We start from the raw sequence: 12,788 nt of genomic DNA, 5'->3' as shown, positions 1-12,788 counted from the left end.
TGGGTCTCCAAACACAGTTCTAGGAGAAAGGGGTGACTTTCTTCACCTGCTTCAGTGAAACAAAAACAAATGCGAGTAGCTGGAACAGCTCAAAATTTCATTCTCGGAAGACAAACAAAAGCTGAGCAACAGACTTTTGCTGAGAAAGAAAACCAACAACTCAATATTATGGATATTTTAATAAATCACAATTCAATAGGATTGAATCCCATCTGCACAGGATACATTCGAAAAGTTTCATCCTTTTTTTAAAAAAAAAGTAAATTCTAATTCCATTTGTTAAAAATAATTAATGTTTTTGTTTAATGTGCATTAGTATTAAACTTTATAATGGGTGGCAGAATTCTCATCTGCAGAGAAACAAATGAGGAAAATACAAAGTTCACAGTATAAAAAACTTAAACAGTATATAAATCCCTGAAATTATCAACACAAAAAGCCAAATCCCTTGAATTGCCTCACAGATAAATCTAATCCCATTCAGAAGAGCCATCTTCTATTTTTCCTAGCTATCTTAATAACAATCTAGATAGATAAAAATATTTTGCATACCACATACTAGTTAACCACTGTTGCCTGGAAATGTTGTGCTTGGGAAGATCCTGTGGTTAGGCTTTCAGTGTGCAATGCTAATAACGGCTCCTCCAAAGTTGTGGAACTCCTAACATATCTAACCATTGGCCATGCTTTAGAGATAGCAGGACAGACAATTCAGCAACTGGAATGCCATACTTTGCCTATATATTTATAGCTGAGCAGCAAAAGTAGAAATGTGAGCAGTTGCTCTGGCAGCCCTTATCTCAGTCTCACAGATGTTCCACATTAACAAAAGAAAAGTGGAGAGGGATAATCATGATATTTACTATTTTACCACGTCTCCCTTATATGTCAATAAATCCAGAATTTTCATATAATTGGAACTAGGGTGTGTTCACCTACATGCATGCATGTGAAGAACAGAGTAAATCCGGAAAATATTGTCTCTAGGTATAATGCCATCACAAATGCCAGGAACAAAAAGCTGTCACTAGTGCCAACACAGCTTTTATCTGGAGCCTTGCGAGGACAGTGAATTTGGTCAAGTGGATCTTCTGCATTAAATCTCTGCTGTTGAAATCCCAGCAAAAATTAAGAGCTGTGATACTGCTGATTTTCTTTTTAAAAAAAATCTAAACAGCTTCTCAATCAGTTTTTCTAGATCAAATCTTATTTGTGTGTGCCCCTCTCCCTCCCAGTGAAAATTATTGATGTTATTCCAACCCATGATCATACTGTGAAATTAGCAACTGATAGGCTGGAAATGTCTTTGGGTCTGAAGGGGGCAATTTTTTAAAAAAAATCCATTTATATCCCGCCCTTCTCCGAAGACTCAGGGCGGCTTACAAGCTTAGCAGTAGCCTTCATTCTATGTATATGCCTGCTTATTAGGGCTTTCACACACACCCCAAGCGGCATTATTACAAAGTCAGCTTAATTGCCCCCACAGGAAGCTAGCACCTTTTGGCAGCTCTTCAAAGTAGATTCTTAAAATCCTCTACTTGTAATCTTGAAAAAGATAGTTTGGGTACCGTTTTCTTTCCCTAAGCACTCTAAAGAGATGTTTATTCTCTTCATGCAAACCCATGAACCAGTGTACTAAGTCGCTTTTCCGATTTTAGTCTTCTAATTCACCTAATTTAGAAGACTATGATAAAGGTTACAGCAACAGAATATTTGAAATAAAGCCACCACCATTTAAACTCTAGCTGCCAAACCTTATTCATTGTTAAAATTTAGACAAAGGATAATCCTTCTAATTTTTAGATGCTACAAACTTTTGGTTTTTTTTTCCAACAACTGAAGATCTTGAAGACTGCATTTACGAATAACATATTTTAATCAATAGTTAGAAAAATCAGCTAATAAGGGAGAATTTAGGGTTCAACAGAATGCTTTAATATATCTAGGGTATTTGTACTATATTTGTTTAAAAGCAAAGTATCCAGCAAACACCACTCGGCGCAGAACTCAAAAATCCATATTTCTAAGAATGACCTTTTTTTCACAATTTGAAAGTAATGTCAAACCGAGCACTCCTAGTTAAAGCTACACTTACTTGCTAACTCAGTGAAAGGCTATGATTTACCTGCATAAATAGAAAGAACTAATTTACTAAAGAAATGCCTATGGGCAAACATGTTCCAGCTGATGAAATGTTCAGGTTTTGCACGATTAACCAGCTAGAGGGGGTGGTGAAGAAACACATGGCATCAACTAATAAGTAAAAAAATTACATTAGTTCTCTTTTTACACTCTTCCATGAAAAATGTCCTTATTTTAATTTGGTCTTTGTTAAATGAATGTTCAGAAAGGAGAGATTTGAATAACTTACCAGATGGGGGGAAAAATTGAAACCAAGTCAAGCAATTGTTACTTGACAAATCACATCACAAAAACAGCTCAGCTTAAAAGAAAGACTGTCAGTTTTTTAGAAAAACTGCTTTGCTTACATAGCAGGTACTGTCACTTGTCATATAGCTACTATCTAAAATGGAATATTGCAAAATGCATTACATAAGTTGAAAAAAGTGACCGGCCTTTGTGATATGTCTTTACGATGATTACCATTTGTGATCTTCCCAGGGGGCTTTCTGGCATCCAAGATCAATGGGGGAAGCCCATTTTGCATAACGACCAAGGCAAAGAGAGTCATAAAATTGGGTGAAACCCCACTGCTTAGCAAGAGAAGTAATGGGCCCAAAATAGTCATATGTCAAGGACTACCTAACAGTACACTTTAAAACATGAACAGACTCTCGGACTATTTAGGCCTGTTAGGTTCACTATTCAACTCTATACACCAAATAATGGTTGGATTTTCAAACTTTTCATTGAATTTCTGACCAAAGTTGTGGAACTTGTAACATTTTGCTTATCAAAGATCAGTAAGTTGATACTGCTTAAAGGCAACCCAATCCAACCCAATCCATCCACCCTCTACAATTTCACTAGTGTGTAATTTAATTGAGAAAATGAGTGGTTGCCTGGCTCTTTCTGAAACGTTCTCTATTAAAATTAATGCATTAAACTTCATTAATTATGACGGTAAAATTTTTTAAGAGGAACAATAAATGTTGGTTTCAATTGCCATAATATTTTAATCAGCCCATAATAAACATGTATTTTTTATTAATTGTTCTTTACATTACATGATGTTGTTTATTCTTCCTTTTAACTTTGCTATAAAATTTGCACCTGTGCTTGTTGAGTAAAAGCTAAACGATTCCTCTGAAAAAAAAAGGAGTTGTTTATATACCTGCTAAACTGGCTACTGTATCAATATGACCTTTTGTGTGTGATGAAATAAACAAGATATCTCACCATTCTACTTAATAACAATACAGTAATAATAATGTATTTAGTCAGTATATATTTTTCTCAAGCTTATGAACTAAAATATTTATAGCATGTAGTTGAGTCAAGAGCTTCAGTAACTTTTAAGGTTTCCATAAACTATAAAAGCAGCAAAAGACATTTCTGTTAGCCGCAAAAGATTATTTCTATTGCCAATAAAAGCACAAAGAACTTGCTGTTTCATTTGAAGACATCCCATTAATTTTAATTAATATTTTTCTTTTACTAATCTTCGTAAATGGTTTGCAAGTCCTCCCATATTTGGCTGAGCATGCAATCCATAAAACAATTAGTTGTTCAAATAAATATAGCTTCCCTTATTATTCATGAGTAATTTGCATATACACACCTCTTCCCAACTGGAGGCACAGATACAAGGAAAGGATTAAAATCAAACATATATTTTACTTGGCAGCCATGCATAGTTCCTTTCATTTGGATGCTTACCATACGTGCAATTGAGTTAGAGTCTTACTTTCTTTTGAAGTGCATAAGGCTTCAGCGCTCTGCAGGGCTACTAAAGTGAACATTAGAACTGGTCTGCTTGCTAATTTGAAATACATACTTCAACCTGAAAAGAGCGTCTTTAATATTGTCTCAATAAAGGAGTTGTTTTCACTGGTGCCCACCAAGTTCATCAAAACATCATGGAGAAAACCCATCTTTTTCTAAGAAATGGAGAGGAGGGATCTTCGAGTTTTTGCTCTGGGCTCCAAACATGCTCAAGAAGTACTAAAATAAAGAATGTTTCCAGACTGAAGTGTTTTAGGATTACCAAAGGATATTATGCAACTATTCTGCCTTGTTATGGCATAGAGAACAGTTTGAAGATCTGCAAAAAACACAGGAGGATTATGAGTGAAATATAACCATTCTTGAATCCCAATAAAATTATGTCAATGAAGCAAGGCAATCATTTAAATAGGCTCATCTCCAAAGAAGCCAAGTCAGGCAAATAGCAAAGGGAATACATACCGACATCATTAAGGGCCAGACCATTGTTCTGTATAGCTTAATATTAATACTGCTAGTACATTCTAAAAGTTTTCCAAGACCTTTCTCAATCTCAACTGCCACTGACTGCCAGTAAATTCAAGTAGTTACATTGTTGGATTTGCATTGCATGACCCACTTTCAAACTCTTCCTTTCTGTCTGCAGGCTAAATGCATCATTTCCTTCCAGACCACCTTACAGAATTGCTATGGTGAGAAGGTAATTAAGAGAACCCCTATACATGATGTTTTGAATTACCAGTGATAAGCCAGAATTTAAATGCAATAAATAAAATTTGAACTGAAGAGCCTATTACCTGGAAACAAGAGCCTATTATCAAAGATACACTCACTATCTGTCCATAACACACATGCACACACACACACACACACACACACCTATGTCAGAATGACATACTGTACATATTCTATGAATGATGCATAAATCTAATTAGCTGAATTATACAAATTACTGGAATTTTAAAAAAGCACCTAATCATATAGGGATGTTTCTGAGAAATACAGTTTACACCTTCCAACTTGTAATGGCAATTTAAATCTGGTTTTTCCCGATATCAGCCTTCTTTCAAAATCATATGTTTCTTTAAAAAAATAAGATGGAGATGGGTAAGGTATATTCAATACACATAACCTCACTAAACGGCTTATGGTGAACATGGCCAGTTCTGAATCAAAAGAAGGTTCTGTCATACCCCTGCCCCCATTTTCACAGCCCTCTTTGTGTTCCTCAGTCACCCATCTGAAATGAACTGAAATGACCCCTCGCCCTTATATAGAGGAGATAACGGAGACCTTCTAAAATTGCAGACACATACTGTGACTGATTGGGGGTGTTTGTAAACAACTATGGAAAGATGTCTAACTATAGTCCTTTGGTGCTAAAATTAGAAGGTCAGTCAGTTCTAAAAAGGTTTAACTAAGTGAGGCAAGACAGAAACTATTAACATAGTGGTAAGAAAAGAAGTCTGATAACGTGGAGAGATGAACTGAACCGCCTGCCATTCAAATTTCTATTTTAATGAACTCAGCACTTTAGAATTTATTTGCATGAGGAAATAACTAAACATAGTTGCTTATCTCTGCTGCTTCAGAAGGCTATTATCCATTAAGATGATACATTAGTGTATATATGAAGCGACTATAAGAGAGTAGAAAGAAAAAGAGAAGGTGCACTGTGCAATCCTAGAGTCAGGTCTCCAAATAATAAGGTAAATGGCAGGAAGTGGGCAAGTGATGTCAGCCTCTCCCCAAACATACTTACAGTAAGTATCCATTCCCTTCTGGGGTTGGCATCATTCCATTACAATAGTAGTGGAAAGAAATTAAATACATGGGATTAGAAGCAAAAAAAATAGTTAAATCTAATTATCTTCAATAATATTTGTTCTTTATAACTTTCTGCCTTACAAACAATTATTTCTTCTATCATATCCATACCAAATCCATATATTATTTTATGCTTGCCGTAATTTAGTTCATTTTCCCTGCCAAATACAATTACCTTAGACTTTAAGGCATTAATGTTCCTTTTCATATTCTCTGTATTTTACAATCTAATATACAGTGCAAATCATCTCGCTTCCCACCCAAATTACAGTACGTGTTTGTGTGTGTGTGTGTGTGTGTGTATTAAATAAATTTGGATTGCTGACAAAGAATTAAAAGGAGACTGATATAGCTATTTCAAGCTTCTTTGCTCTCATCAGTCAGCCACACCCTTCTGAGATTCGAACCTGGGCTGCTTTGCATGTTAGACAGCTGTTTTAACCTCTAGGCCACAGGCTCTTTCTCACTTTGTCAGCTGCATTAGGGAGGGAAGAGACGAGGGAAGGAGATATTCCTTGAGTGTTTTGAGCACCATATTTGGGTCGACAAGGTGCTCAAAACATTCAAGACACACACACACACACACACATACATACATATATACATGTGTGTGTGTGTATATATATATATGTGTGTGTGTATATATATGTATGTGTGTGTAAAAAAATTTACACAAATATGAGCTGCCACTGCTGTGGCTACTGCCTGTAGATGGCCTTGGGCTAGGCTGAAACAGGAAATAAGATTTGTCCCATGTTTGGGACCAAGCAAGTGCATTCTAAATACTTAACAAACATTTAACATAGAATTCTGTGACTTTTTTCATTCATTGTTGCTATCTTTTCCTTTATATAAGAAAATAAAATCATTATTAAAATTATTATTTATCTTTTTCCCATAGATCTGTTTATATAATCTATTAAATAATCTATAATCTACCAGAACCAAACCTTATGCTCAGGAAAACCAAGTTAATCTACCCTTTTTGAAATTGGAACCCTTGACATGTAGGTAAATTATAGACATCAGCATTCCAGCTAAATGGATGGAAGACACTAGAATATGAAGTGTTGAGAAGTCAATCTATAATCCACAATACTGCCATCCCCACCCCTGTATCTCATTCATCTAGATTACAGCACATTTGTTTCCAGAATTCATCTTTGGTTCTTCCATTATCACTTATCATTGGAGCATAACATGCAACTATCAGCAATCTATGGATTCCTACTTTCATGCATACAGACAACAGTCTGAATAATACTGTACTTTCATACTTTCTGGAATATATTTTAGCCCTTTCGTTCTTTTCATTAAGCCTCCTTCCTTCCTTCCTTCCCTCTTTACGGGTCTATTTATTTGTCCCAAAGATGCTTTTTCAAAAGGCAATTGGACTTTCTTTATTTTTCCTTGAAGACATTTCACTTCTCATCTAAGAAACTTCTTCAGTTCTGATGGAATGGTGGAGAACAGAAAGATTTATATTCTTTGCAGTGGTCTAGTCATTAGCACTTTTTCTGAGAATCATTGAGGCCACTTGGAGGTTTCTCTGTGCCCTCAGGGCCACCTGAATAGTGCTAATTGGTGTGGAATCTTCTTGGAACTGCTGACAGGACTGTATTGTAAACAGTCCTTGCAGCATTTGCCTAGATCTGAAACATTTAATAAAAAAAATTAGACTTGGTTTAACTTCTCAACACTTCATATTCTAGTGTGTTCATAATCATAATAGTAAAGTTGGAAGGGACCTTAGAGGTCATCTAGTCCAACCCCCTACTAAGGCAGGAAACCCTATACCATTTCAGACAAATGGCTGTCCAATCTCTTCTTAAAAACTTCCAGTGTTGGAGCATTCACAGCTTCTGGAGGCAGGTTGTTCCACTGGTTAATTGTTCTAACTGTCAGGAAGTTTCTCCTTAGTTCTAGGTTGCTTCTCTCCTTGATTAGTTTCCATCCGTTGCTTCTTGTCCTGCCTTCGGGCACTTTGGAGAATAGCTTGACTCCCTCTTCTTTGTGGCAGCCCCTGAGATATTGGAACACTGCTATCATGTCTCCCCTAGTCCTTCTCTTCGTTAAACTAGACATACCCAATTCCAGCAGCCATTCCTTATATGTTCCATCCATTTAGCTGGAATGCTGATGTCTATAATTTACCTACATGTCAAAGGTTCCAATTTCAGAAAGAATAGATTATTTTGGTTTTCTTGAGCATAAGGTTTGGTTCTTGTAGGTGTAGTCCTATGTGGTCTTACACAATATTCAAACCCAAAATTCTATTCTCCTTCTAAATTCAGGTCTATTGGGAAAAGAGCTAGAAGGCTTTCAACCCAGTAAATATCTAAATAGATTAAACCATTTATTCGTTTATACCATTTATTCAGTTAAAATATAGTATGCATAATGTTGGGGACAAACTGTATTATCTCCTAGTAATCCTGTTTCTTCCAAACTAATGTAACTAATCTGTAATCATATCTAGTCTTGCACCCATTTAGGAAATTTAATATAATAACTTAAGTGCTTCAGAAACAATTATTTTGGCTAAAATGTAACTTTGCTTTTAAAAATGCATCAAAATTTTTCAGTTATGAAAGGATCCTAAAATTACTATTGTAATTCAATTAACTGCCAACTAAAAAAATTTATTCATAGATTTCATGCACATGAAACACTGCTCATAGTTTCCTACTTCTAGAGCAGTCTCCTCAATGGGCATGTCTGTTAACTGTTTTTTGCTAATCTGATTCAAATCCTGTTTCAGTGTTCTTTAAAATCTTTTTTTCAGTTAGAATCTACTATAAATGTCCAGAGTATTTTTTCCTTGGCTTCAGCTGTTGTTGTTTTTTTTTTTCTTGGAAGATGAGTAAAATAGGTGAGTCTTTACCATTTTGACTGTCGCAAAATTATTGGAAAAACTACACATTTATTTCTTCCTAACCTTAAGGTGACCTAATAAAGATATTGGCTTAATAGAGCTTTTCTCCTTCCCCCACTTCAGTCCAATATAACTAATTGTTGCTTATGTAGGCAGAAGAGAATTTTAACTATTAGGCTAGGAGGTGAACAGGATAATCTATCAGTATATTCTTGCTAGCCTCATTTCAATCACTGTTGGAAACTTTCGGCTTTTCCTAATACCATCACTGCACAGCTGGATCCATGATTTAAATTTTCCATAATGCCCAGCAGATAAATTACATTGTGAGCATTCTGGGATTTTAAAAGAGAGGCTAAATCTCCATTCAGTAACAGTACTGAAAGTAAGAAACAGTGGATGGCCATAGCCATCCTGGCATTTTTCCATTGCAGAAGTGATGGAGACTCACACAATCAGACCACAGCACCTAATATTCGCCTAATTCATATAAATGCTGCTCCCAAATGAGCACTTCATGTAAGTTCAAGAATGGTTAAAGAGCCCTTTTGTTTTCCATAAGTGCAACCATCACCGGTGCCAACCATTGTAAAGCTTAACTAGTTTCGGCTGGTAGAGAAACAGCAAGAAGAATTCTGACTCCAGGAGGAGAAGCTGGTGGGAAACCAGTAATTCGGCAGCCCATTGCTTATTGCTTAAAACCACAGAAGAGAGAGAGGCTTTACAAAAATGCAGTGCAATTTATAACCCCTAATTAGCGCAGTCACTTAAGTAGATGTTTCTGTAACCATTTAAAGGCAAGGGGTTTCTTCAGTACTCGGAATGGAGCTGGGACGGCTTTAGCATGTGAAAAGAGACAGTGGCACTTGGCCAGGTTACCCAGCTGTTTTCTAAGTATGACAGGTGCCCATTTTTTCCATTTGCTCGTGGAATGCAATATGTCTTCAAACAACATTTTTGCCAAGTGGGCTGATGCAGTTATATTTCAAAGATCCAACGTGCTAAAATGTATACTTCACATTGTTTTGCTTCACATCAACTTCAGTTGCTTCCCCTTTTGAATGCAATCCTACTCCCCAGCACTTCAAACAACAAATTGTGAAGATAATAGAAATGCATTCTTAATGAAAGGAGGCAAGCTTCAAACAAGCAATATTCTGCCAAAGAAATACCTTAGCATTTCAGAAGGATCCCGCAGTCCTCGCAAAAATTGAAGAATGTTTCAGCTTGCATATAAATATGATCCAACAAAGTTACAGTACAGTCTCAGCTTCCCAATATACAGTAAACGCATTAAGAAAATAGGTAAAGGTAAAGGTTCCCCCGCACATGCGTGCTAGTCATTTCCAACTCTAGGGGCCAGTGCTCATCTCCATTTCAAAGCCGAAGAGCCAGCACTTGTCCGAGGACGTCTCCGGGATCATGTGGCAGGCATGATTAGACGCCTAAGGCACACAGGACACTGTTACCTTCCCACCATAGTGGTCCCTATTTTTCTACTTGCATTTCTATGTGCTTTCGAACTGCTAGGTTGGCAGAAGCTGGGACGAGTAACAGGCGCTCACTCTGTTACACGGCACTCAGGATTCGACCCGCCAAACTGCCGACCATCTGATCGACAAGCTCAGTGTCCTAACCCACTGAGCCACCATGTCCCTTCTTAAGAAAAATACTTTGTTGGAAAACTGCATATGAGATACCTGTTGTGTTTTGCAGAGGTACTTCCAAACCATGCTGGAATCTGAAATTGTCCTCAGCACCAAAAAAGGCAACATGTGCACAAATCTTTGTATAATTTTGTACAAAAAAAAATCCAACCAGAGAAAGAATCAAAACATTGGACAGCAGTAATCCCATTTTCTTGAACAGAATTTTCACTAATCTGGGACATTTTACATGTTTCCGTGGCACTATGGCTACCTCTAAAATAATTCTTCAAGTGTTTGTTTATTTAATTAATGTGTTCCTCACTTCAGTGGCCAAAGCAATTCTAGAAAATAAGGAATAAATATACAAATACAATGCTATAAGAAAAAATCATATCAGACCACCAGAGAACAATACCAAATTCACAGTTCTATGCTTGCATATATAGATAAAAAAATATGGGTTAGCCTATTTAATGCTAGAACACATAAAATAAGGCCATACCTTGGGAGAATGGAGAGTGGTACTTGACTAAACAATACAATTTCTGTTTAGCTAAGAATTGTTGTTAACCAATAGGTTCAATTAGCTCTTCCAGTTATTCTTCTGAACAAGCCAGTATATACTGTATCTTGGTTTGTATTTCCAGCCTGTAAGGGGCACATTAAATAAAAAATCTCAAACCAGACCGCATAATAAGTTTTACATAGTTTAGCTACTTCCACTGCCTTGCGATGCCAAGCAGGCTACCACTATAAATAGGGTATCCTTACGTATGATAGTAAGGATAATGTCTGTAAATATGGCTTATTAGTTTATAAAATACAGACTTTGTGTAATTTTTGGATACTTTGATAATAGAAAATATGAAATTGAAAAATTAACTAATGCATTTAAAATCCTATCACAAGAATCTGTGTAATCACCTATTTATTTATGCACTGGATTTATACCCTACCTTTCTGCCTTAAAGGGTACATAATCCAATCCTAAATCCAGTGGTGGGATTCAAATAATTTAAGAACTGGTTCTCTGCAGGGGAGGCAGGAGGGGCGCTGCCCCATGCACCCCATAACCACTTACCATACCAAAGGGCCCCCGCAGCCAGGCCTACCACACCCCGACAGCTGTTTGGTCTCACCTGTTCGGTAGTGACTTCTCCCACTTTTTCCTTCCTTTACTGCCATTGCTGCTTTTTTAGTCCCAGATTTCAGTTTGTCCAGAGCCTGTGCAGAGGGTCTTTGGAAATGAAGCCCCACAATGATCAGGTGGGGTGGGAGCCATTTCCTTCACTTTTGGACCAACTCTGGGCTGGAAGGAGCGGCCCAAGGACTCCAATCTGGCTTTACCGCAAGCGAGGGGATTGGAGACACATGAATGCATGCTAGTCTGGCATCTCAAAAAAACAAGGCTTTATTTCCCCGTGCTGGATTTTCTGAGCCATACTGTTTAACTTTCTTTAAAGTTTACTTGATGCAGAATGTGGATCCTTCCCATTCTGCATCAAGTAAACTTTAAAGAAAATTAACAGTCTGGCAGTGAAAATCCAGCACGGGGAAATAAAGCCTTGTTTTTTTGAGATGCCAGACTAGTATGCATTCATGTGTCTCCAATCCCCTCGCTTCTATTAGCTGGGGCAAGCTCAGAGGTTGTTGGCCTTTCACTTGTGGGGGCTCCCCAACCTCCCATTACTGCAGAGGCCCCAGGCTGGGGTCCTCTGTCTCTATGGGTCTGGAGGGCTTGGCAGGGGACTCCTGGGTCTGGCAAGCAGTCTGATCTGCAGACAGGATTTTCCACTCACCCGAGTATTCAATCTCAGCTGGCCTGACTGCTCTGAGGCTCCTGGAGTCTCTGCTGGGCTTAATCCACTCTGACGACCAGACCAATTCTCCTGGTTGTTTGGGTCTAGCTCCCAGCTGGGAGGATTGCTGAAACTCTTTCCCTGCCAGCTTCTTTGCTGTCCCTTCCCCCACTGGGGTGGCTGCTGGTGCTGGGGAGCTGGCAATTTTTCTCCTTCCATTATGGGATCTTCCCCAAGTCTTTGCCAGACTGCCTCCCAAACCTGGAGACAGCGACGGGAGGTCGGGACTCCCTAATTAGTTTAAAAAGTCGTGTGGATTCCAGCTTGGTGTCAAGTTTCCGACATATGGTCTTTTCAAGTGACTCTGAGGCATTGTTTACCTTAAAAGTCCTTTATTAGCCTAATACACAGGCAAATGCTTGCTCGAAGGAATCTGGAATCTGAAATCTCCACCCCTTGCACAATATATTAAAACACAATTCTCCACCTTTCTAATTTTGTCATTAATCATATTCTCCAATTAATTTAAAGAACTAGTTTCCCTTCCATTAGAAAACCCGCCAAAGCCTTATCTTCTTAGTTAGAGATGGCCTTGAAAGGTATAATCCTACTCGTCCCCCCTCCCAACCTTAACCTAAATGTCTTAAAGCAATACAGAAGTTTAACATATGAAATAGCTACTTCTTCATCTCTTGTCAAGCAATAACATTCGATGTTAGCAGCGTTGACATG

This window comes from Vipera berus (assembly GCF_964194415.1).
Source record: "Vipera berus genome assembly, chromosome: 1".
In the NCBI taxonomy this organism is placed as follows: Eukaryota; Metazoa; Chordata; class Lepidosauria; order Squamata; family Viperidae; genus Vipera; species Vipera berus.
The sequence above is the reverse complement of the archived record's forward strand: the minus strand, read 5'-3'. Positions refer to the sequence as shown.